Source organism: Hyperolius riggenbachi, chromosome 3, assembly GCF_040937935.1.
Source record: "Hyperolius riggenbachi isolate aHypRig1 chromosome 3, aHypRig1.pri, whole genome shotgun sequence".
In the NCBI taxonomy this organism is placed as follows: Eukaryota; Metazoa; Chordata; class Amphibia; order Anura; family Hyperoliidae; genus Hyperolius; species Hyperolius riggenbachi.
The window spans coordinates 493,224,521-493,252,316 of record NC_090648.1 but is presented as its reverse complement, the minus strand read 5'-3'; the positions used below and the strand labels follow the sequence as shown (position 1 = coordinate 493,252,316).

The 27,796-nt window shown below is 41.0% G+C and overlaps 1 long non-coding RNA gene across 1 annotated transcript in view; it reads left to right on the top strand.

The window, feature by feature from the left end:
• The window catches only part of LOC137564395 (uncharacterized), a 58,238-nt gene extending 32,988 nt beyond the window's left edge, over positions 1 to 25,250 (top strand). Inside the window, exons 2-3 of the long non-coding RNA XR_011030590.1 lie at positions 18,003 to 18,132; positions 24,695 to 25,250. This is a non-coding gene — a long non-coding RNA (uncharacterized lncRNA). The remainder of the gene's footprint in view (positions 1 to 18,002; positions 18,133 to 24,694) is intronic.
• The last annotated feature ends 2,546 nt before the right edge of the window (positions 25,251 to 27,796 follow it).

Sequence of the window (27,796 nt, the reverse complement as noted above, 5' to 3'; positions counted from 1 at the left end):
AACAAAATCCATAGCCTTTGTAAAAATTAGAATAAGGAGTCGAGGAGACGGAGAAATTTTGGGTACCTGAGGTCGGAGTCGGTAGTTTCATAAAGTGAGGAGTCAGATGGTTTTTGTACCGACTCCACAGCCCTGGCCTTAATCACACATGAGCTGCAACTCGCCTGGTCTGGTCAGACACGATATCATGTCTGTGGACTCTCTGTAGACCGTACTGGAGATGCACACAATAGAGGGTGATCATCGGTGAAACGCTGGGCCCGTTTATAAAACGGTAAACAGACTGCTGATGTTTTTCGGTTGGACATATTTGTATGAGTGGCAGTCAGCTGAAATGACCACCACCTTTATTTGTTAGGCCTCTTTCAGACTAAGGCCGGAATGCATGCTTGTCGGGGAGTTCAGTGTCCCATCTGCTCCCACTAGTGCAATTCAGGTGCAATTGAAATGCAGCTGAATTGCAACGTTTGCAACACCATGTGTGGCAGTGCTTGACATGCAACGTGTTAACAGGCTGGCAGAGAACCACGACATGTTGTGTCTGAGCATGGATGTGGCCACCAGTAAGGATGATCACAGAGATGCAAATTCTTCTGAGTGTATGCAAATGTATGCAAATTTGCATGCAAATGTATGCAGCATGAAAACGGGCCAATCAATTTAAACCCAGGTTTAAACGGATTGGTCCTTTTTCAAGCTGCATATATTTGCATAAAAATGTGCATCATTTTAGAAGAATTTGCATCTCATTGATCATCCCTAGTCACCAGGGGCGTAACTACATATTATGAGGCCCCCCCCCCCCAGCAAAACATTGATGGCCTTTCCTTGCCTACCCCTGGTGGCCCATCTTGCAAGGGTCATAAAACAAGTGTGGCCATCATCATTTTCACAGCCATAACAAGTGTAGCCACAAAAACACCTGATGAGTAGTAGTTTAGACCCCCTTACAGCTTTGGGCCCCCCTGCGGTGGCAGAGGCTGCTCCCCTATAGTTACGCCTCTGTCGGACATGCTCGGATGTGACGCCATGGGGGGGGGGTCTATCCAGCGCCAAGCTATTGTCTATGGTCCCATCTATAGATGACAATGAGATGCCAATAATTCTGGGCCAATTAATATTGACAGGAAGGGCATTTCATAGGCCCCATGTGTAGCTGCATACATTTTGCATTAAGTTTGTATGCAAGCATAAATCATTAACAGCTCACAGAGCGTTTCCAGTCCCGTCCCATCTGCATACAGTATGTGTATTCTCACTACGTTAGTGTGGTTCCTCCCAAGTGGTTCCAGATTTAACTGAATAAGATTCTAGTACCCGTGTTTCCCCGAAAATAAGACACTGTCTTATATTAATTTTTCCTTAAAAATATGTGCTAGGGCTTATTTTCGGGGAGGTCTTATATTTTGTGGTGCTAGCCAGATCCCCCTTCAGTATTTAGCTAGATCTCCCCCAGTATATAGCCAGAAACCCTTAGTGTATACCCAGACACCCTCTCACCCCCCAGTATATAGCCAAAATCCCCCTATTATGTAGCCAGCATATATAGGCATATTCCCCCCTCTCCCCGCCCCTGCCGCAGACACTAACACCTCTCTGTGCGAATGCATGGGATGAAACTGACTCCATCAGGACAAAATACAGTAAGCGTCTGACAGAGTTGTTGCTGCCACCGTAAATTTACCTCCCTGCTGCTGGCTCCCCTCCTCCAGAAAGTTGGATCCCCCTACGTTTTTAATGTGCATAATTCAAATATCAGATCAGTGGGGAAAAGCATATAAACTTGTACAGTATCAATGCCGCCGTATACAGGAAGTGATCTCTGTTTACTTCCTGTATACGTCAGCACTGTTACTATACAACTTTTGAAGCCTTTCCCCGCTGATCTGAGATCTGCATTATGCACAGCGCACGCCGGAGGGAGATCCGATTTGCTGGAGGAGGGGGGGGGGGGGGCAGCAGCAGGGAGGTAAATCGGCAGCACAGCGGCGGTGCGGCCAGGGAGGGGGAAGGGGTTGGCTCAGCGGCATGGAGGATGGCGGGGGGATGTCTTATTTTCGGGGGATGCCCTAATTTAGGGGAAAGACGGTAGTTTACCTTTTTCCAAAATTGTCCCCACACTAAAGCATACATCTGTGCATTAATGATTATTATTACTAATAAGTATTTATATAGCGCCGACATCTTCCACAGCGATTTACGGAGTATATTGGTTTATCACTTAACTGTCCCTCAGAGGGGCTCACAATCTAATCCCTTCCATAGTCCTATGTCTATGTATGTATTGTGTAGTGTATGTATCGTGTATTGCATGTATCATAGTCTAGGGCCAATTTAGGGGGAAAGCCAGTTAACTTATCTGTATGTTTCTGGGGTGTCGGAGGAAACCGGAGTGCCCGGGGGAAAACCCAAGCAGACACAAGAAGAACGCCTGGCTGGGATCCGAACCAGGGACCCAGTGCTGCAAGCCGAGAGTGCTAACTGCTATACCGCCATGCTCCCCGTATTACTTGACCAATCTAAAGCTCATGAACATCACTATAATTATAATAATGCTGGTTTTACATGGTTGGAAAATACATTCGTGTTACTTATGATACGACCAGCAGATTACAGGAGATACACGTTTATAAATTATGCAGAGCTGGTGAAAGTTATAACACTTTAAAAAAAAAGGAGGAAACAGCAAGAAAAATATATATAAAAATATATTTTATCAATATTTATTTATATAGCGATGACATATTACGCAGCGCTGTACAGAGCATATTGTCATGTCAGTAAATGTCCCTCAGAGGGGCTCACAATCTAGTCCCTACCATAGTCATATGTCTATGTATGTATTCTGTAGTGTATGTATCATAGTCTAGGGCCAATTTTAGGGATAGGGGAGGAAACCAGAGTGCCCGGAGGAAACCCACGCAGACACAGGGAGAGCATACAAACTCCTTGCAGTTGTTGACCTGGCTGGGATTCAAACCGGGGACCCATCGCTGCAAAGCGAGAGCGCTAACCACTACACACAATGCTGCTCATTATGTTACTGTAATTCCATATTTGAAAATGTATCCAATGGTTTAAAGGAAAAGAATAATATATACATACATATAGTGAAACATAGACATTTGCATGTGTCAAGTATTTTCTTACATTATCTCTTGCCAGTTTGCATGAATTACGTTCCTGTGATCTGCATCTTAATGTGTGTCTGACTTAGAACAGGTGAGCTGGTTACAACCTCACCAGCTGCACACTTGTTCCAGGTGTGCGACACTACTGACATCAACAGGTTACAATCAGGCAACTGGCATTTTTAATAATGGTGGGGATTGGGGGTAGGGGTGGTGAAGATAGCTGCACCTGTGTTCATTTCGCTTCAGCTTTCCCTTAAGAAGCATTCACTAGTGGGTTTTTTTTTTTTTTTTTTGCATATTTATAAAACAGAATTATGTAATAATAAGATACATTATTAATTAGGTAGATATATTTTTTATGTAGTCAGTCATCAATGTGTACATATACAGCAACTACACATACATGACATGACACATAAATGCATAGCGCAAAATCCATATCATGTTCATCCGCCATGTTTGTCACACTTTTAGCTGAAGATTAATTTGTGTGTGCGTGCGTGCGTATGTGTGCTGTGTGTGTGTGTGTATGTGTATGCTGTGCGTGTGTGTGCTGTGCGTGTGTGTGTGTGTAGGTGTGTGTGTGTGTGTGTGTGTGTGTAGGTGTGTGTGTGTGTGTGTGTGTGTGTGTGTGTGTGTGTGTGTGTGTGTGTGTGTGCTGTGCGTGTGTGTGCTGTGCGTGTGTGTGCTGTGCGTGTGTGTGTGTGTGCTGCGTGTGTGTGTGCTGTGCGTATGCTGTGTGTGTGTGTGTGTGCTGTGTGTGTGTGCTACGTGTGTGTGTGCTGTGTGTATGCTGTGTGTTTGTGTGTGTGTGTGTGCGTGCGTGCATGTGCGTGCGTGCATGTGCGTGTGCTCTGTGTGTTGTGTGTGTGTGTGCGCTGTGCGTGTGTGTGCTGTGCGTGTGTGTGCTGTGCGTGTGTGTGCTACGTGTGTGTGTGCTGCGTGTGTGCTGTGTGTGTGCTGCGTGTGTGTGTATGCTGTGTGTGTGTGTGCTGTATGTGTGTGTGTGTGTGTGTGTGTGTGTGTGTGTGTGTGTGTGTGCTGTGTGTGCTGCGTGTGTGTGTATGCTGTGTGTGTGTGTGTGTGTGTGTGTGTGTGTGTGTGTGTGCGCTGTGTGTGTGTGTGTGTGTGTGCTGCGTGTGCTGTGTGTGCTGCGTGTGTGTGTATGCTGTGTGTGTGTGTGTGTAAATGTAAATATATTGTATTATATTTCCTCTCTATCTATTATTAAAAACAAAACAAAATCCTTTTTACTTCCATCACTTAAAATCCAGATATTGAAATCACGGAAAGAAATTATAAAATGATAAAATGCACTTTTATGCAAAGAATTTTATACTCAAAATAAACTGAAACTGCTATTTTTTTTTTTAAGAACTTAAAACTACTGAACTCAGTTCCAATATATACATGAAATGTACAGGGAAGTAAAACTTAACATAGGAAGACGAGAAAAATAACCTCAAAGATTAATGAACCAATGTCCAACCATAAGCTTCAATTAAGGGAACTTTATTATTAAAATAATCCCTGATCAAAAGCAATTAAAAGCAAAAGATTAGAGGGAAAGGGATTGTGATATGGGTTTTGCTAGATTACTGTAAACATATTCAATGGTTGTTAGTTGTAGTTTAGGCAAGTTAAACTGGGATACATATACAATTACAAGCAATCCTGTAACAATAGCGTCCATTGATTTAATTAGCAAGCTCCTTTAAAAAAAAAAATCATAAATGATTTAAACTCACAACAGATACAAAAATATAGATTCACATTATTAAGAGCAAATAAATAAATAAAAACATACAGATAAGTTAATTGTCTTCCCCCTTAATTGGCCCTAGACTACGATACATGCACTACATGATACATACACATAGGACATATGACTATGGTAGGGAGTAGATTGTGAACTTCTCTGAGGGACAATTAAGTGACTAGACAATTGAATTATTTTTTTCCCCAGGTTTCAGGCGGTTTATCTATAAGCACCCTGCTCACTTGCAAAAAGAAAAAACAAGAATGCAGGATGAGTAGAGGTCCATTTTGAGGAGCAGTATTAGATTCTGAATAGAATACAGAGGTTTAGCACAAAATCCCTCTGATTCAAAAATGACACAAATTGCAACCCTAGTTTGGATATATAGATCAATATTTATTCCACAAAATACTAAACTGCGAACTACTGAAACAAATGTGGTTGCTTCATATTACTGACGTCTACTTGTGTTGTTTATCATCTCCCAAGCCTACTGCAATATCTTATGCTAAATGATCATTAAAAAAAGAATTGGGAAACAAAAATTGTGAAAATGCTTTGATGGTTTTATAAGTTTGTTAAAGTGTTTAAGGAGTTTTTGAACCCAGGACAGTTATTTATTAACAAATACTTTTACTTTAGTGTAAATCTACGAATACTCTAATAATAAATCTAAAGAAAAAATAATATATATATATATATATATATATATATATATATATATATATACACATTCATTTCTATGCTAACATATACATATTTTTATGAATAGAGGGCAAAAGAAAAAGTTTGAATGTTCCAAGCATACTGGGAAATTAGATATATAGTCCATACGTGTATCCTATATTTGTGACTATTTACTTTGGATTGCATTGTAGAAGTATTATTATTGATATTTATAAAGCGCCAACATAATCTGTGGTGCTGGACAAAGTAAGAAACAAACATGGGGTACATAATAATACAGACAATGATACACACCACTATACAAATTACAGAGTAGCTACAAACTACTGAATCAGTATTTTGTAAGAAGTACCCAACAAAATCCTCAGTCCAGAATATCATGTTTACTTTCTGTATTCACACTCACCTGTTAATAAACTGCACATTTTATTTAATCAGGATTTCCTCACCCTTATTATTTTTTTCTCAAAACAAGGAAATACATAATTACATAGTTGGGTTGAAAAAAGACATACGTCCATTACTCTCAACCAGAAAAAATGGTACAATACTAGCCCATATTTAAAAAAATATAAGTTAGGGATACTTTCCCCACAGAGTGGAAAGTCTGAGAGCAAGAAAGAAAGATCTGATGTTTCTTTATATTTGGCTTTGATATATTGATATATGTGCATAGCAATAGTATCAAATGGCATAAAGTACAGTTTTTAAAACAAAAGTTTTGTTCCATGCTAATCATATATATATATATATATATATATATATATATATATATATATATATATATATATATATATATATATATATATATATATTATATTTAAGTGGTGTGTGTGTCCGTATTTTAACAGGACTTTGAGACAAGTAAAAAATATTTAGACAAAAACATCTCTTCCATTTAGCAGCCATACTATTAGCTTTTGCTACACGAAGGGCACTTGTTAAAAGTAAAATATCTGTGCACTTTGCAGTATTTACAATGAATTGAACTATAATTAAGAAACTGTGCTTGTAACCTTTATATTGCAATAAAACAGAGAAATAGTATTATCAGTGATCATTCGTAGCGGTCAACTAAAATGTTCAAATGATAATAATGACATTTCTGGGTTTGAACTCTCCTGGACTAGCATTATTAACATATATTACAATTTATTGTTGAATCTGCCATGTTGTCTTACAGCATATTTTTTTTTTTGTATTCCATACTAAGTGGTATCTGTTTTATTCCTAATCTTGTGGTGGGTTATTCTTAGCTATACATAAATATTCATAGGCTACATATACACATTTTGGAAATTGTGACCACTAAACCCAACAGGTTATATTCCATTTGATTTGCGTTGGAAGGGCCAGTTAGGGCTTGGTCTGTGTCCTGTTCTCCATCTATGTCATATAATATATACCATACTTTTATATTGTTGTACAATGCTGTAAAATACAAAATAATCATGAAAACATCCATGGCAAAAAAAAATGAAATTTTAATTATTTAAAGTTCAAAATGTATATTTTTAAAATTAGTATGCACTATTGCATTTTGATGAGCTTGTGTTATGTTTTAAATATTATGTAATTTTTTTTCTTATAGTTTTATATAAAAAAGTTGTTTTTATTTACTCTCTCCAGCTTAGCAGACTAGTTAGTCCTCTGACACTGTAAAGGTTAATTTCACATCCACAGCAGCAGGCTAGAACAGAAACAGAACAGAACAATGTGCAGTGCACAGGTTGACAAAAAGACAGCGAGGAACAGAGAGCGCTATGTCTGCCTAGCAATGTTCGGGACACCATTTCTGGGCTTGGCAGCTCTGCACTAGCAGCAATACCTCTTGAAAACTTAATCCACAGCTCTTGTACTGTTTTCTCCTACCGCAGCATCCAAACTGTGACTAACTGCCTCATTATGCATCTGCTGGCACATTCAGAAGCAAACTTATTATATGCACGTACAAAGCATCTTAACCCATGTGGGTCAAGAGCGGAAGGATGCTCAATACATTGTATACATCTCCCCGAAAGACGACGTATACATCTCCCCGAAAGGTACGCTGCACATGCCGATAAAAGTTAAGGCTGACCAGTAATCACTATACTGTCATGTCTCTACGCACTTACCATTATACAAGTTTAGTAGGAGATCCACCTAATGGAACAGCTAGTGTAGTGTGTATATATATATATATATATATATATATATATATATACATGCATACATACACACACAGTAGAATCTCATTATAGCAGCTCTGATATAGTAAACCTCTGTATATAGTAAACTTACTCCTCAGGTCCCGGCAAATGCATCTGTAACTATATATACAATCAACTTCTGATGCAGTAAGCTACTTTTCCAGGCTATATCTATCTATCTATCTATCTATCTATCTATCTATCTATCTATCTATCTATCTATATATATATATATATATACACACACACACACACACACACACACACACACACACAGTATGTATATACAGTAGATGCGCACACACACACACACACATTTATAAATCAGTAATAATATGCACACACACACACATTATATATATATATATATATATATATAGGTAGATTAACTGCCTGCGATCTCCAAAGTACCCTGGACTTTACTAGGTACATTAGACTGTCAGTAACTCTGATTGCTAGTTGGTAATGTGCGCTTAACTCAGTGTACTCTATATAAAATGTGCTAATAAAAGTACTAAAATAATAATAATAATACAAAATATAATAATAATAACAGCAATAACGACTATAATATTAGTGGGTGCTACTTATACACTTTTACCAATAACATTATTATATTTTTTTTTTTCTTTCAATAATTTTTATTACTGAGACCAGGTATCAAGTAAGAAAAAATAGTCACATAAAACAATAAACAGGCACTAGGCAGCTGTCACAAATATACATTAGTGCAGGAGATACAAAAACATTATATTCATATTAACAATGCATTCTGAGATAAAGATGATTACTTCTTAGATGGGTGTAGATTAAACAGCATAACAGTGACTCCCTCAAACATATATAGCAAAAAAAAAAAAAGGTAGCCCCTCTCGAAACAGTTAAGACGTTCCACCCTATAACTTACCACTATATACCCCCCCCCCCCCACACCTGATGGACTCTCACAAACAGGAAGCACACAGGAGCCCAATAACATTAATTTCTATGCCCATTTTTATTCATTGATTTTTGTAAGCATCTAATGGATTGGGCATAACTATTTAATAGGAGTACTGTTTTATACAATCTATTATGAAACAATGAATATAATAGTTATAAGAGTTGGCAAATTATAAATTGATACCGATTAGATAGTTACATAAATTAGGTAAAACAGTAAGGCTAGATTCACAGTGGGACGTTGCATTATTATGCGACGTTAAAGTCGCACCGCAAGCTTACAACGCAACGCGCCCAAAAAGTGGCAACGCAGCGTTACCGCCGCATACAGCAGATACAGTAAAAAAATACAGGAAATGAAAAGTATGCTTCCAAGTCGTTACTGAGCATGTGCAAACAGTCCAACGCAGCTAATAACATGTATAACGCACAGCATGCAGTACTTTTACTTAACGTGCAGCGTTAGACACCAACGCAACGTGTGCACTGTGAACAGGGCATTGATTTTTCATTGCAGTGAGTTATTCTGCGTTAAATGCTGTTTTAACGAGTGACTTTAACGTCCCACTGTGAACTTAGCCTGACACTTATTAATAAGTCAGCGGTGGTGTATTATTGCTGTAATTCACGTTCTAAAAAAAAGAAAAGAAAATCGTTGTGTATTAATGGATGTCTTCTCTAAATATATTTTATTTCCTCTTTAATGAATCCCCTCCCCGATGATTGCGATCACATCTAATACAAAAAAGAAAGCACGATTATCCCATACAACAGATCTAGTATTGTCCCCTACCACCAAAAGAGCTTACAATCTGATAACATCAGCACAAACGTTGCTTGCTGATTTGTATCCAAGCCAAGTCACCTAAAATGACTTTTCCTCATATCGGCCCGAATGCTATTAACCTTTTTCTCCTACGACAATTTTTCCATCTTCTCTTTAAAATAACTGTTCAGCACCCTTGCAATTGAAAAAGTATGTACAAAAGTACTAGCAAAATTATTTTTATTATTTTCTTTCTTGCTGGTGGTTTAAAAGAAATTGTATTGATAAATTGTGAAATTACCTAGGAGAAAACGTAGGAGAAAGAGTTAAGTGAATATGAGACATGGGTCTATATGCAATTCATTTTTTCCCCTGAGTTTAATTTTAAAATGCTGAAATGTTATTTGAAAGAGAAGATGAAAATTATCTCCTAGGAGATAATTCAGGAGAAAAAGTTACTGTAATTGCATATGGGGCCATGGCATAAAATAGGTTTTCTCCTAGGTGATATTTTGAAACTTGTCAATAAAACGACTTTTACACCATCAGCAAGCAAAAAAATGCTCAAATTAATTTCGACAGTAATTTTTACCTACTTTTTTTATGCTTTTTCCGTTGCAAAGTGCTAAAATGTTATTTTAAATCAAAGTTGAAAATTTTTCTCGTAGGAAAAAAAGTTAATTGCATATGGTCCCTTGGCATAAAATGCCTTTTAAACCACCAGCAAGAAATAAATACTCTGAATAAATTTGATAGTACCTTTTTTGTGGGTACTTTTTCAATTGTAAAATGTTGAAAAGTTATTTTAAAGAGAATATTAAAATTATCTCCTAGGAGATAAATCAGGAGAAAAAGTTAATTGCATATGGGCCATTATTTCAAGATATTGAAGCCCTTACAAGGAGCCTCCATGTATAAAGTGGCTGGATGGTGTAATGGTTAAGGGCTCTGCCTCTGACGCAGGAGACCTGGGTTCGAATCTCGGCTCTGCCTGTTCAGTAAGCCAGCCATTCAGTAGGAGACCTTTGGCAAGTCTCCCTAACACTGCTACCGCCTATAGAGCGTGTCCTAGTGGCTGCAGCTCTGGCACTTTGAGTCCGCCAGGAGAAAAGCGCAATATAAATGTTATTTGTCTTGTTTTGTCTTTGTCATAAAATATTACATGTGGCAACTCACTCACTTATCAAATGCTACTTTTATAGAAACTGATTTTGGGCGGGATATCCTGACGGTTTCAGGTGCAGGTAAAAAGGACATAGCAATAGATGTTTCATTTCTCACTCCTTATCACTACACAAAAGAAAAAGAAAAGAAATAAAAAATATCCGCTGATTTGTTTCTTTTAGAGAGATTAACCTGTCAGGACAGGAAGTGAGGTCACATTCACATTGGCTGCTGTATTGCCTTCCCTGTGACAGCAGGAATGCAACAGATCAGCATACAACCAATGATGAAAAGCATGCTTCACTGTACCTGTTAACATGAGTGTTTTAAAGTAATTGACTGAACGCAGTGTGTTACCATACCACACGACATTGTAGCACAACGCCCCCGACGCACTGTTAACGTCACATAGGTGGTGCACTGCCATGTGGGAAGCTGCGGTGCAAAGTGGCTGTTACACTCCACCGCAACACACCACTGTGAACAGGGCCTAAAGAAAATTCTACCACAGGAGGACACAGAAAGCAGAAAAAACTTTGATGACTGAGGTCGCATTCACAGTGGGATGTTGCGGAGCTGCGTTATAAAGTCTTATAACGCAGCTTACCGCACTGCAATGCTAATCCTATGGGATGTTCACAGTGAGACGTTATCGTGGATTGTAACGTGTTACGTTATGGTAACTCACTGCTGCAGTGCGTTACCTCTAAACGCACACATTACCAGGTACAGGGAAGCATATTTTTCATGGCCTGTATGCTTTACTGTACCTACTGTATCCGATGGTAATGCAGCGTTAATGTGCGTTACCACCTTTTTTTGTGTTGCGTTGTAATGCTGCGTTATGACTTTAATGTCGCATCACAATGCAACGTCCAACTGTGACTGTGACCTCAGACTCCAATTTTCCCAGAAACTGAGAATTACAAAGAAGGGATAGGCTCCCAGGAAACCCCGCCTACATATTCCCCGCCTTTCTCTTATTAAGTTTTTCTTAAAGCGGACCTGAACTCAGAACTTCCTCTCTGCTCTAAAAGATAAGCAACAGCATAACAACCTTTAAAGAAAAACATTTCTTTGTACAGCTGATACAAATCCTGAAATAAATATGCACTGTTTCTACTTCCTGCTTTCATGGAAGCAGACATATTGTTTACATCCTGTGTTTACGAATTAGCTGCTCTGCCGTGTCAGAGAAGATTTCTGAGCCAACATAGCTGAGATCAAATTACAGTTGTGATTAGTCACAGATGGGTGTGAATTAGACAGACTAAACACTCTAAATACCGTATATACTCGCATATAAGCCGCGGTACCCACTTTTCCCTAAGAAACCAGGAAAAAGTGATTGACTCGCGTATAAGCCCCTTTGCCAGTATAGCCCACTCCACAGTAGCCAGATGTTCCCCTTGTACAAGTCAGAACCCCTCCCCATAGCCAGATGTTCCACAAGGATGATAATTGTGTCTCAAGACGCCACTAGATGGGGTCATAGCTATGAGACACAGCGATTGCCACACAGGAAGAATCCCCAATCATTGCACTGCTGACGCGTTGTTTGCACGATCCGCTCCACAAGACGGGGACACAGATAGTCTTGAGCAGCGCACTCTGCACACCATGTTGTAGGGCAATGGGGGGCACAGACACAGCAGGGTACAAGCTGGTAAGTGCAAGAGCCTTACACTCCTCTGCCAGTAACAAAACCTGCTCCACCACCCATCCTGCTCAAATGACCCACATATAAGCCGAGGGGGTAACTTTTCAGTACATTTTTTGCGCTGAAAAATTAGGTTTGTACGCAAGTATATACAGTACATACAGGGTGCATTTCTCTATATTTTCCTTCTGTCCTGGGCAAGAGTTCAGGTCCACTTTAAAACTTTCAGAGACCTTCACATTTATTTTTAACATTCTGATGATATCATCACTCTAGCCCTTCTGCATTATACTAGCAATAAGGACACTGGAAAGGGTTTATACTATTTTCTGAAGTAGGCAGTAGGTCAATAGGGCATTTGGTCAAAGAGTTGTGAATTAAAATCTTCAGGAAGTGGATTTGAGTGGCCAAATTTCTAGTTGCATACAATTTGCATTAAATATACATACAGGCATGACCTTCTCTATGGGTAGGGTCACGTGTGTTACGTATTGCAAGGTACTTTCTGTGTATGAAAGGTGCACTCCTTATAGCATGGTTAATGGATACCCGAACTGACATGTGACATGATGAGACAGACGTGTATGTACAGTGCCTAGCCCACAAATAGCTATGCTGTGTTCCTTTTTTTTCTTTCTCTGCCTGAAACAGTTAAATATCAGGTATGTAAGTGGCTGACTCAGTCCTGACTCAGACAGGAAGTGACTACAGTGTGACCCTCACTGATAAGAAATTCCCCTTTTTACCTCTTTATTGCTCTCTCAAGCCATTTTCTGCTAGGAAAGTGTTTTATAGTTGGAATTTCTTATCAGTGAGAGTCACACTGTAGTCAGGACTGAATTCAGCCACTTATATGCCTGATATTTAACTCTTTCAGGCAGAGAAAGAAAAAAAAGAACACAGCCTAGTTATTTGTGTGCTAGGCACTGTACATACACATGTCTAGCTCATCATGTCACATGTCAGTTCGGCTATCCTTTAAAGTGGACCTGAACTCTTGCACAGTACAGACGGAAAACCTAGTGAGATGCACTCTGTATGTATTTAGAGAGTTAAGCCTGTCTAAATTACACGTGTAATTTGATCTCTCAGCTGTGCCAGCCGGCTGCCTCAGCAGAGCACCTACATTGTAAAGGATGTTAACCCTATGTCAGCTGTAATAAAAATGTTATTTTGTAAAGGTTATTATGCTGTTGCTTATCTTTTAGAGCAGAAAGGAAGTTCTGAGTTCGGGTCCGCTTTTTTTGCTATTAAAGGCACACTGGGCTGTATGCAATTCACTTTTTTCTCCTTAGTTTTCTCCAAGTTGGTATTTTTACACCTTGTCAATAAAAGGCTTTTTAAGCCACCAGCAAGCCATAAAATACAGAGGAATAATTTTAACCTCTTCCTGACCGTCGGGAAGGTGGCAGCCCCTGGACCGACTATCGCCGAAAAGCGCCAAGAGCGGTGGGCGGAGATTAGCAGGGATCGCTCATCCCCCATGAATGACGGAGCGGCTGGCGGCTGGCAGGTTAAAAAAAAAAGTCAGTTAAAGAGGAACTCCAGTGAAAATAGTGTAATAAAAAAGTGCTTCATTTTTACAATAATTATGTATAAATGATTTAGTCAGTGTTTGCCCATTGTAAAATCTTTCCTCTCCCCGACTTACATTCTGACATTTATTACATGGTGACATTTTTACTGTGGGCAGGTTATGTAGCTGCTCCTAGCTGTTTTGGCTGTTAGAGACAGCTGTAATCTGCTAATTCCTGTCTGTGAAACTTGTTACATTGTAACAAACTGCCAAAAGTACCGCGGTACTCAGAGCTTCTTGTGGGAGGGGTTTCACCACAATATCAGTCATACAGCGCCCCCTGATGGTCTGTTTGTGAAAATCAATAGATTTCTCATGTAAAAGGGGGTATCAGCTGCTGATTGGGATGAAGTTAAATTCTTGGTTGGAGTTTCTCTTTAACACTTGTACAGCGCAGCGATCTACTGCAGCGCTGTACGTGGGATAGCTCCGTCACGGAGCTGTCCCCAGGGGAGGCACACAAAGTGATCCCTCTAGTAGGCTGATGCCTATGAGAGGGATCTTGCTAATTGGATCTCCAAAGGGAGGGGGAATATAAAAATAAAAAATTACAAAATTTATAAAAAAATATTTTTTTATTTAATTAAAAAAACAAATCGTCGCAGCACTAATCATATGCCATAAACAGAACGCTCTGTTGGTGGCAAGAAAAGGGGGGATTCAATTGTGTGCCAAGTTGTATGGCCCTGCGGCAAGTGGTTAAAGCTGCAGTGGCCTGAATTGTAAAAAATAGCCTGGTCACTAGGGGGGTGTAAGCCTGTGGTCCTGAACTGGTTACAAGTACGTTTCTGCCTACTTTTGGATTTTTTTTCAATTGCAAAGTGCTAAAACGTTATTTTAAACAGAAAATTAAAATTTATCTCTTAGGAAAAAAACGGTTCTATTTCGTTAGCCGGGCGCATCCTCTAGGTGGCGATAAAACTCCAGCAGAGTTGCATCTTTTCCTACTATCCATGGCGGCCTGAAGGGGGAATAGTAATTAACGCCACCTAGAGGTTGCACCCGGCTAACGGAATAGTACCGAAAAAACTTGGGTGAAAAAGTGAATTGCATATGGGCCACTGGCCCTTATTTAATTCACTTTTTTTCCTCTTAAATTACTTTTAAGCCACCAGCAAGCAAGAAAATACTCGGAATACTTTTGACAGTTATTTTTCACCTAATTTGTGGTACTTTTTCAACTGCAGAGTGCTGAAAAGTTATTTTAACCTTCCTGGCGGTAAGCCCGAACTGAGTTCGGGCTATGCCGCCGGAAGGCACCGCTCAGGCCCCGCTGGGCCGATTTGCATAATTTTTTTTTTGCTGCACGCAGCTAGCACTTTGCTAGCTGCGTGCAGTGCCCGATCGCCGCCGCTACCCGCCGATCCGCCGCAATTCCTCTCGCCGCGGCCGCCCCCCCCCCCAGACCCCGTGCGCTGCCTGGCCAATCAGTGCCAGGCAGCGCTATGGGGCAGATCGGAGTCCCCTCTGACGTCACGACGTCGATGACGTCGGTGACGTCATCCCGCCCGTCGCCATGGCGACGGGGGAAGCCCTCCAGGAGATCCCGTTCTTTGAACGGGATCTCCGGATCTCCGATCGCCGGCGGCGATCGGAGGGGCTGGGGGGATGCCGCTGAGCAGCGGCTATCATGTAGCGAGACTTTGTCTCGCTACATGAAAAAAAAAAAAAAAAATTTAAAAAAAAAGATTTGCTGCCCCCTGGCGATTTTTTTGCAAACCGCCAGGAGGGTTAAAGAGACACTGAAGCGAAAAAAAAAAATGATGATATAATGAATTGGTTGTGTAGTACGGATAATTACTAGAGCATTAGTAGCAAAGAAAATATTCTCATATTTTTATTTTCAGTTATATAATTTTTTTTATAACATTGCATCATTCTCTAATATGTGCAGTTTACACACTACTCAGCATTCTAAATGATTTCACAGAGCAGGCTGGTGAACTTTTGAACTGTTCTCTGCAGAGAAAAAAACATTAGGCGTAGAGACATAAATCTATTTTTGTTTCCAGTACAGGAAGAGTTAAACTCCAGTTGTTATCTATGCGAAAGAGCCATTGAGCTCCATAAATTTCAAAGTCGCAGAGAGCTCTGTCTTCTGAAGCGTGTTATCTCAACTGTCAGTCATTGTATTCTATTTATTTCTTAGCTGTACTACACATACAAATCATGATATCATTATTTTTTTTTTTGCTTCAGTGTCTCTTTAAACAGAAGATGAAACATTGCCTGAATGGAAACAGGGCCTCGATGTCTCATACATTATCCAAAAAGAAACCAGACTCCACACCAAGATATCCCGATACTTTATAGCAGGGGTCCCCAAACTTTTTTGGTCAAGGGCCGAGGTCAACATACTTCAGACTGGTGGGGGGCCAGAACATACATAAAATTACGTTGAAAAACGTTACATTGAATCTAGGTATTGATTCCCCCCAATCATGCCCGGAGGAGAACCCCCAGCAGCAGCCATTCAGTCATACGGCGCCCGCAGATCATCTTTGTGCTCCAGACAGTGAAGCACACCCAGGAGACAACCTGCCGTCCAGTTGGACAGCTTGGTCACCTGATGCAGGATTGGATTGGAAGCCAGCAAATGACTGCTCGCTGTAGTATGTGGATGGGTGGGGCCAGCACTGCTATTCTATATGTGGGCCACCAGTATCTAAAGGTGCAGTGGGCCAGATCTATAAGTTATACATTTGGTGTTTGGGGGCCAGTGAAACCGCCTCAGGGGGCCGGATTCGGCCCGCGAGCCTTAGTTTGAGGACCACTGCTTTATAGGTTGGAGATGTTAGCATGCCCCTATTACTGTTTGTGCACTGTGTTCACATGTGGGAAAGTGTTATGTTATAGCGCAATGCATGCATACTGTGTGAAAACCGCGTTGGGCTAAAACAGCGCTGGAAATTTGGGCGCACCATGCGCTGCCATAGGGCGTAATGTGAATAAGCAGTATAGCAGCGGTCAGTCAGTTATTTGGGCGCCGTCAATAGCTGGCAGCTACCCTCGAGTCGATGGCGGCCTGGAGGGGGAATAGTAATTTAAGGATACCCGAACGGAAATGTGACATAATGAGATAGACATGTGTATGAACAGTGCCTAGCACACAAATAACTAGGCTGTGTTCCTTATTTTCTTTCTCTGCCTGAAAGAGTTAAATATCAGGTATGTAAGTGGCCGACTCAGTCCTGACTCAGACAGGAAGTGACTACAGTGATAAGAAATCCCTCAATGATAAGAAATTCCCCTTTTTTACCTCTTTCTTGCTCTCAGAAGCCATTTTCTGCTAGGAAAGTGTTTTATAGTTAGAATTTCTTATCAGTGAGGGTCACACTGTAGTCAGGACTGAGTCAGCCACTTACACACCTGATATTTAACTGTTTCAGGCAGAGAAATAAAAAAAGGAACACAGCATAGTTTTTTCTGTGCTAGGCACTGTACATACACATGTCTATCTCATTATGTCTCATTTCAGTTTGGGTATCCTTTAACGCCGCCAGTACTTTTGCAGGAGCGGGGTGAGCCATTTTTCAGCTTTACCCTGGGCCCAAATGTAAATGCCCATACCCACCCAGCAATTTTCATGAATGATTTTGCAACATCGCGCATGTCAGATTAGGTTGTTGAGGATCATTCCAATCCTCACTGACTTGTGTAAACGTTTAATCGTTGAACTCGTTTACAAGATTGTTTGTTTTGTGTAAACTCAAACGGCATTTCCCCGATTTGGCCAGATGGATCGGTGAGCGATCGTTTGATAGCGGAGATCCCCAATCTATCTGGCTGTGATCTGCTGGTTACCTTTAGATGGTACTTCCCATAATTCCTGAAGTTGGCTGTTAACTGCTCACACCCCACCGACAGCGCTGACTCCTGCTGGCTGATGTAATAATAATCATAATAATGATAATACTAATATCACTTTGAAATTCTATAGGCCAGTGTTTGAGAACAGAAGGAGTAAATTCATAATAAGGATCTCCTATCGTCCAACTAAAACAGGAAGTTTGGTCATTTTTCTGCAGGAAATGCAAGAGAGAACAGATAAACAAAAGAACAACAACAACTTTATCTTTACACACTGAGTATAACGTGCTTTATTTTTATATTATTTTCCAGCATGCCAGTATGTGGTGACTGATTAATCCAAAGAAATCCAAAGACTGATTAATCCAAAGACGGACAGCTAAATGAATCAGAGCGATGGAAGGTCTCACCTACCAAGAAAAGTTGGACAAACTGAAAAAAGGTGAGAGGTGACCTGATTAACATGTATAAATACATGAGAGGGCAATATAAAAGCTTGACAGATGAGCTTTTTCTGACTAGGCCCAATAGCGCAATATGTTTTCATGTATCAACAGGTAATGTAATTGTACTACTCACAAAGGCGGGTTGCAGGGGGGCAATCGTCCACCAGACGCAGGTGGAGACAACAAACCTGCCTCCACTTGGGGTGGTCATGCTGGACCTGGGTGTGGTCGCTCTTCTTGGTAAAAGTGACAGATTAAACCATATGTGGTCTGTTTAGACCCCTCCACCTTGAGGGTACATAAAGCACAATTTGGGTAAAGAGGCACCCCAGTGTGAATAAAATTGGATTAAAAAACAGGAGAAGATCGACAAAAATGAGGTGGCTTTCCTCAATGACGAGATCTTTGTATAAACAAATAAATATTTATATTTGTATAAACAAATAAATATTTATTTAGCACAGGCAACACGTTTCAGGGGTCTAAGCCCGCTTCCTCAGGCCAATAACAGTGCCAATTGCAAATAGTCGATCATCAGAAAAGGGAGCCTCCCTTTGCTGATCAGCTATTTGCAAGTGGCTGATTGGCTAAAATGCAAATTTCATGAAAACTGGATTGAATGCATACTTTTTTGCAAGACAGAAAAAGTGCCCAATCCAATTTTTGTTTTCTCCTCGGTGATATTTTCACATCTTATCAATAAAATGCTCTTTGAAGGACAACCGAAGCAAGAGGGATATGGAGGCTGCCATATTTATTTTCTTTTCAGCAATACTAGTTTCCTGGCAGCCCTGCTGATCTTCTGCCTCTAATGCTTTTAGCCATAGACCCTGAACAAGCATGCAGCAAATCAGGTGTTTCTGACATTGGCCTCAATTCACTAAGATCATGCTGGAGATAAGGCAAGAGATAACTTTCCACCACACAGTGAGAGTTATCTTATCTATTCATTCCTTAAGTTACCTCCTCTGTAATTATTTTCACACGCAGTTAATAAACAGCCTGTCTTTAACTTTAGAATTCTGGAGTTATTTTAAGGATTGAAGAGTTAACTTAAAGACAGAAGAGTTAACTTTAGGTTTGCCTGAGGTAAAATGTTTCCTGAATACTACATGCCTCATCACCATGGTGATAACTCTAGAAACGTTATTAACCCATTCAGGTTCCGTCGTTTTCATGTGAGAAATGTTCACCTCCCATTCATTAGCCTATAACTTTATCACTACTTATCACAATGCACTGATCTATATCTTGTTTTTTCCGCCACCAATTAGGCTTTCTTTGGGGAGTACATTTTGCTAAGAGCCACTTTACTGTAAATGCATTTTAACAGGAAGAATAAGAAAAAACGGAAAAAATTCATTATTTCTCAGTTTTCAGCCATTATAGTTTTAAAATAATATATGCCTCCATAATTAAAACTCACGTATTGTATTTGCCCATATGTCCTCATTATTACACCGTTAAAATTATGTCCCTATCACAATGTATGGCGACAATATTTTATTTGGAAATAAAGGTGCATTTTTTCCGTTTTGCATCTATCACTATTTACAAGTTTAAAATAAAAAAAAATAGAAATATTTCATCTTTACATTGATATTTAAAAAGTTTAGACCCTTAGGTAAATATTTACATTTTTTTTTATTATTATTGTAATGTTTTTTGTTTTTTTTTATAGTAAACATTTTATTTGGGTAGTTTTGGGAGGGTGGGAGGTAAACAATAGATTTATAATGTAAATGTGTGTTAATTTTAATTTTTTTTTTTACAGGTGTAGTATTACTTTTTGGCCACAAGATGAGTTCGTTTACATGACGTCACTCTAAGCGTAACATACGCTTACAGTGACGCATCGGGAAGGGAACGGCCAGAAAAGGCGCAGCTTCCGAGAGAAGCTGTCGCTTTTTCAGCGGGGGAGAGGAATCAATGTTCGGACACCATAGCCCGATACATTGATTCCCTGGCTACCGAATCCGCGGCTGGGAGTGCGCGTGCACGCGCGCGATCGGCCGCGGGAGCGCGCGGTAGCGCGTATGGTTCCTGAACATAGAAACTACGTCCAGGAACCAAAATAGGTTATAGAAAGAAGATAAGCTTAGTGAATTGAGGCCATTATTTATTTATTGTATTTATAAAGCGCCAACATATTACGCAGCGCTGAACATATTACGCAGCGCTGAATATTATTATCAGATCTGACAAGATTAGCTGCAATGTTTGTTTCTGGTGTGATTCAGACACTACTACAGCCAAATAGACCAGCAGGACAGCCAGGCAACTGATATTGTTTAAAAGGAAATAAATATGGCAGCCTCCATATCCCTCTCACTTCAGAGATGTCCCAAAAAGAAGATTTGATACTCACCCGCAGCTTTCTCCAGCAGTCCTACGCCCTTCCTCCCACGGGCTGCCATTCAGCTGTGATCATCCCCGGTAACTGACTCAGTCACGTCAGTCCAGGTGTACTGAGCATGCACGGGAGGTCCACACATGCGCGGCAAAAGACCCAGACTGGTACCAACTGAGCCTATTACCGCAGTTGTTTGCGGCTGAACAGCAGACCGCGGGAGGACGTCGTGGGACTCAGACATGTTTATGCTGCTGGAGGAAGCTGCGGGTGAGTATCAAATCTTCTTTTTAGGGCATCTCTGGTACAGTTTAAAGGATACCCGAAGTGACATGTGACATGATGAGATAGACATGTGTATGTACAGTGCCTAGCACACAAATAACTATGCTGTGTTACTTTTTTTCTTTCTCTGCCTGAAAGAGTTAAATATCAGGTATGTAAGTGACTGACTCAGTCAGGAAGTGACTACATTGTGACCCTCACTGATAAGAAATTCCCCTTTTTTTTATCTCTTTCTTGCTCTCAGAAGCCATTTTCTGCTAGGAAAGTGTTTTATAGTTGGAATTTCTTATCAGTGAGGGTCACACTGTAGTCACTTTCTGTCAGGACTGAGTCAGCTACTTACATACCTGATATTTAACTCTTTCAGGCAGAGAAAGTAAAAAAAAAGGAACACAGCATAGCTATTTGTGTGCTAGGCACTGTATATACCCATATCTATCTCATCATGTCACATGTCACTTCGGGTATCCTTTAAACCACTAGCAAGTAAGAAAATACTAAATAATAATAATTTTGACAGAACTTTTTCATAGAAGATGGAAACTCATTTCCTAGGAGAAAACTATGGAGAAAAGTGAATTAGATCAGGCCCTGGTGTTGTGATCAGTAGTTGTGAAGAGTTTAGCCTTGCGATACAGTAATTATCACCCACCATATGGGCTTCTCCCTGACCTGATACAAATCACATAACAACAATCTACAAAAATATATCATCCCTTTTCCCTCTGAACATCCAACAGCTGCATAAATTCAGTAAGACCTTCACGTTGCATTCCGTTTGCATGTCCGTCCGCCTTGAGCTAATTTTGAGCCTTTTTTTTCCCGATTCCCGGTGCTTGGGTGGGCGATTCTTTTTTGTGCTTAGCGGTTTTCTAAGCGTTTTTTTCGAGTATTTATTCTTAGAAACGTGAACGCAATCGCTACACAAAGCGATTTTGTGAGCGTTTTGTGTTTCTCCTATACTTTCCATTGAGGCGGAATCGCCGGCTTTACTGAACAGAAAGCGCACGACCCGCGCTGATATGAACCTTCTCATAGACATTCATTGCACAAGCGTTTGGTGGGCGATTTTAAAAATCTCCCGCGTGTAAAAAAGCCCCGAAAATGCCTGCAGTGTGAATAAGCCCTAACTGCAATACTGGAATCATCAAAAGTTTATCGTTTTTAATCTAAACTTTCAAATAAGAGCGACAATTGCACTTAATTTTTTTACATTTTATTAATTTTTATTTTTTTTCATAAGTGAGAAAAACATTTGCTGGTTTCTCGCCACTGGATAGTTTGAACACTATGTTGAAAGTATACAAAACACTATTTATGCTTGTTGTAGAGAGCTATATAAAACTTAACTTTTGATAAAACATTTAAAAACTTCAGGTATGGCCTGTATTGCCTATATGTTTACTTAAAGGGGCACTATGGCGAAAAAATGTAAAATACGTGCAAACAGACAAATAAGAAGAACGTTTTTCCAGAGTAAAATGAGACATAAATTACTTTTCTCCTATGTTGCTGTCACTTACAGTAGGTAGTAGAAATCTGACAGAAGTGACAGGTTTTGGACTAGTCCATCTCTTCATAGGGGATTCTCAGCAAGGCTTTTATTCTTTATAAATAGATTCCCTAAAAAGGATTTATACAAAGATGCTGGCCAGCTTACCTGCTCCCTACACAGTTTTTTGGTAGTTGGACAGAGGTACTACCAGTGCTTTTGAAAATAAATAAATCCCTGAGAATCTCCCCTATGAAGAGATGGACTAGTCCAAAACCTGTTGCTTCTGTCATATTTCTACTACCTACTGTAAGTGACAGCAACATAGGAGAAAAGTAAATTATGGCTCATTTTACTCTGGAAAAAACGTACTTCTTATTTGTCTATGTTTGCGCATATTTAAAATTTTAAAATTTTTCACCATAGTGCCCCTTTAACATGTGACATAGGAGGTAAATATATGTCAGAACACCCGATTAGGATTAATATGGCCTCAGTATTTGCAGGCTGTCCCCCCCTTCAAATCACATAAAAATGAATGCATATTTATAGAAAACACCACCCTCCACCCAGCCTGATATGTTTCACTTCCACAAGTACTGGAAGCTTCATCAAAAGACAATTACACTGCAGTAGTGCAAAACGTGCAAAACATACAGTTAAAATACATTCATATTGTCATTTTTTTTCCAAAATAGCATGGCCTCACTGCCATATATACAAGCCAGTAAACCATATAGGCAATACAGGCTGAAGTTTTAAATGTTGTAATAAAAGTTAAGTTTTATATTACAATTGACACAGCCGGATTGTCATCCATTGAATGACTTCTGCCAATGCCTATTGTCAGCAGTGTACAGAAAGTTGACTTGTGCACACTGAGCAATGTATGACTGCTGGCCAGGGGCGTTCCTAGGGTCCTTGGAGATTGGGGCACCTGTGGGCACTAAGTGGGGGTGTATGTGGCGCACGGATGTTCCTCTCTCTAGCTTCTGATGCGACTTCCTGTATAAACAGGAAGTAGCGTCAGACACTAGAGGGAGAAACATCCGCGCTGGAACGCAAGGAAGGTATGTATCTGCCGCTGCCCGCTGCCTGCATACGGACTATTTAATGCTGGAGGGGAGAGCCCGAGGTGAGGGAGGGGGGGGACCGTCCCCCCTCCCCGCCGATATGCTACCAAGCTCTCCTCTCATGCTGCGACCCCTCCAGGTCCTAGCGGGGCCTGGAGGGGTTGCAGCATGAGAGGTACAGCCCTGTAAATAGATTGGGGGCACCCTAGGACATGGGGGCACGGGCCCCCCTAAAATAGGGCTAGCGACGCCCATGCTGCTGGCATTACTGCCACCTCTAATAACGAGTTTGTCCACCTTTAGCTCTTATCACAGCTGATAGTCTTCTTGGCGTGGACTCAACAAGATGCTGATACCGTTGCTGAGGAATGTTGGCCCATGCTGACATAATGGCCGCTCTAAGTTGGGTCAGATTGGATGGTGGCGTTTCCAAGCTTTCAACTGATCTTTCAACTTTGTCCCACAAATGCTCAATAGGATTGAGGTCAGGGGACTGACCTGGCCATGGAAGCAGGTTAAATTCTTATTGATGATCCTCAAACCAATTTGAGACCAAATGAGCACAGTGGCAAGGGCCCACAACAGATGTGTTTTCGTATTTTTCTGTGAGACCAAAGGCACTCTTGATGGTTTCCTGCTGCTAAGTGCTAAAGCCCATCCTTTCCAAAGTCAGTCTTGTTGTGCGTTGGGATATACTCTGTGCTGCACCGGCATTGAATTCAGGTGTAATTTGTCGTGTTGTTGCCCTTCTGTTGCTGCGGACTATGTGTGCTACTTGCCTTTCACTTCTCTTGTTTACCAGCCTTTTTTTCATCAGAACAGTCCTTATCGCTTATTATATTTTGGTATTTATATAGCGCCGACATCTTCCGCAGCGCTGTACAGAGTATATTGTCTTGTCACTTAATTGTCCCTCAGAGGGGCTCACAATCTAGTCCCTACCATAGTCATATGTCTATGTATGTATTGTGTAGTGTATATATCATAGTCTAGGGCCAATAGTAGGGGGGAAGCCACTTAACTTATCTGTATGTTTTTGGAATGTGGGAGGAAACCAGAGTGCCTAGAGAAAGGTCCATAAATATTTGGACAGAATGTACCGTAGGTAGCCAGAGTCTCCCCTAGGTGTTGGTAGACCCCAATGCTGTATAAGTAGCCAGAGGTCCGTCCCCTCACCTCTCCATGCTCCTGGCATCTTCAGCTTTTCTCCTCAGCGCCACCTACAGCTTCCTGTGTGAATGGGGTGTGAAAGAGGAGAATTTGGATTTGTGCACATTCAAGACAGAGTCTGCCTATGCTGGGCCCCAGTCATGTGTCCTCCTGATAATAACCAGTGTTATGTGTCCTTCCTTTCACAGATCACATCTGCAGATGAGGGTATCTGGAGGGACGTGAGAACGCTTTGCTGGAGCACCTCGCCGGTGTTTATAGCTCGTGTGGAGAATCTTCCTGGCAGCCAGAAACACTCGTGTGCCTATTCATGTGACACCTGCACTGTGCCACAAGTAATATTTAAAGAGACACTGAAGCGAAAAAAAATGATGATATTATGATTTGTATGTGTAGTACAGCTAAGAAAAAAAACATTAAGATCAGATACATCAGTCTAATTGTTTCCAGTACAGGAAGAGTTGAGAAACTCCAGTTGTTATCTCTATGCAAAAAAGCCATTAAGCTCTCCGACTAACTTGGTCGTGGAGAGGGCTGTTATCTGACTTTTATTATCTCAACTGTAATTGAACTGTTTACTTTTTCTCTGCCAGAGGAGAGGTCATTACTTCACAGACTGCTCTGAAAGACTCATTTTGAATGCTGAGTGTTGTGTAATCTGCACATATTATAGAGTGATGCAATGTTAGAAAAAACACCATATACCTGAAAATAAAAATATGAGAATATTTTCTTTGCTGCTAATCTTCTAGTAATTATTCATAGTACACAACCAATTCATTATTTCATATATTTTTTTTTCGCTTCAGTGTCTCTTTAACCAATAGCTCCCAAAAGGACATTGTGTCTACTGGCTAAGTACCGGCAAAATCGGGATTACAGTGGGGCCAACCAAGGCCTAGAACTGGCGCCCAAATATAATAAAAACGGATGCAAATACCAGGGGGCGGGGACTAGGAGGGACTCACTCAACTAAACTAAAACCAGCTACAGTAAGCCTCTTGATTGTGACCCAGTCATAAGCTAAGGACACGCGTATCATTTACAAAAGACATTTTTACTCGACAAACTGTGGTGTTCACTTATTGGCTACGTCACAGTGAGGGGCCCTCCCACCTACTGACAAGCCAGGCCAGAATAATTATTCTAATTGGCCTAAAACTTCAAAAACCCAGGATGTCGAGGAAAAATAGCCTTACTCCCTTACTTCCTTACTCAAAGACTTTATACCTGAATAGTATTATTTATACCCCCAATCTGGACACCTGATCTGTGATCTGCAAACTTGGCTCTCCAGCTGTTAACCTCCCAACTTTTTGAGATGAGAAAGCGGGACACTTAAGCCACACCCCTGATCACGCCCCCATCACACCCCTAGTCACGCATACTATAAAGATTTCATAAGAAAAATATGTTGTTTTTATAATTCAAACCACACTGGTCCTTTCTATCCTGGTTCATTTCCTTCATATTAACATTTTAAAATCATTAATATATCAATTTAAAAAATGGGAATAAAGTTTACAGTCAATCAAACACGTTTTTTAGTAGTTAAATATATATATTCATATAGAAAGAGGGACATAGTCCTGAAAGAGGGACAAATGAGGAGGAACGAGGGACAGGGCTCCCAAAGAGGGACTGTCCCTCCAAAAGAGGGACAGTTGGGAGCTGTGTGTTAGGAACTACAAATCCCACAATGCATTTGCCTTTATGAATCATGACTGTGGCTGTCAGACTCCTGCAATGCATTGTAGGACTTGTAGTTCCTTAACAGCTGGAAAGCCAAGTTTGCAGATCATTGGGCTAAACTTACTTGCCCAAAGGGAGTCATACCAATATGAGAGCGGACCGGCGTACAGGTGATAAACCCCACCCGGCTCCTCCACCTGAGATCCAGAGATCCATCCACAATAACCTAAAAGAGGGGATATTAACAGGAACCCGAGGTGAGAGGCATGTGGAGGCTGCCATATTTCCTTGTAAAAAACGCCAGTTGCCTGGCAGTCCTGCTGATCTTCTGGCATAAGTAGTTGAAACCCTGGAGGCAAGCATATGGCTAATCCAGTAAAATCTGTGTCACCTGAGTCAGAGTACCTAATCTGCTGCATGGGTGTTCAGGGTCTATGGCTAAAAGTATTAAAGGCAGAGGAACAGCAGGACAGCCAGGCAACTGGTATTGCTTAAAGTAATTAGGAATCACTAAAAAAATAAAGCAGATACTTGCCTAAGGAGAGGGAAGGCTCTGGGTACTATAGAGCCTTCCCTCTCCTCTCCCGGTCCCCTCCGTTAAACGTTGGCTCCCCCGATCAAATCCCCTGCTGCGGGGGACTTCGGAAGTCTTTGGGAGCCAAGTCCTCCCGCGACTGGGGCATGCACGCGGCCGGGCCATGCATGTGTGATGAAGCGCAACTTGGCCAGAGTACCAGGCTGTCCAACAAGGGACAGGAACGGCCCGGGGAGATGGCGAGGGGACAATCGGTCTCAAGGGGGCTGGAGAAAGCCCCAGGCAAGTATAAAACCTATGCCTTTTTTCGTCTCAGGTTCTCTTTAAGGATCAGGGACTAACAAATTCCGTCTGTGTCAATCGATCTTCTAGATTTGGCACTTTTGTATAGGAAGTACATGGGAGCAGTTGACACTTATCACGTAGGAGTTTATCATTCTGTAACAGCCACCAGTTGTTTTTGATTGAAGCCTTAATCCTCTCATACATTGGTGAGAAGGTAAAATGCCTAAAGAAACCATTCTGTTCTGATTTAAAGGGGTTCTCCGTTATGTCTTAAAAAATATAAAACTGACACTTACCTGGGGCTCCTATCGGCCCCCTGCAGCGGTCATGTCCCGCGCTGTCCTCCTCCGATGCTCCGTTCCCTGCCGCCGGTCACCGTGTAATTATTTGTCTAACTAGAGGCGCGTCATCGGGAGCTTACTGCGCAGGCACAGAACATGACTGCTGCAGGGGGCTGATAGAAGCCCCAGGTAGGTGTCAGTTTTATCTTTTTAAGACATACCGGAGAACCCCTTTAAGGTACCCTTACATCTAGCAATCGACCATCTGATAATTATTATTGAATTGGATGAAAATTGGTGTCGCCAGGTGCAGGCCCGAACTACGATGCAACCAATTTCAGACCGAGCACGTCGATCGGACATGCTGCAAGATGTCGGGATGTTGTGGTCAGTCGGGTGCGTGGCGGTAACGCGGAACTATATCGGGCGAATCGAGGAACGTGACGAAACCCCAGAAGCTGTCCCCCCTAATGTTAAATGTCTCCCCCCCCCCCCTC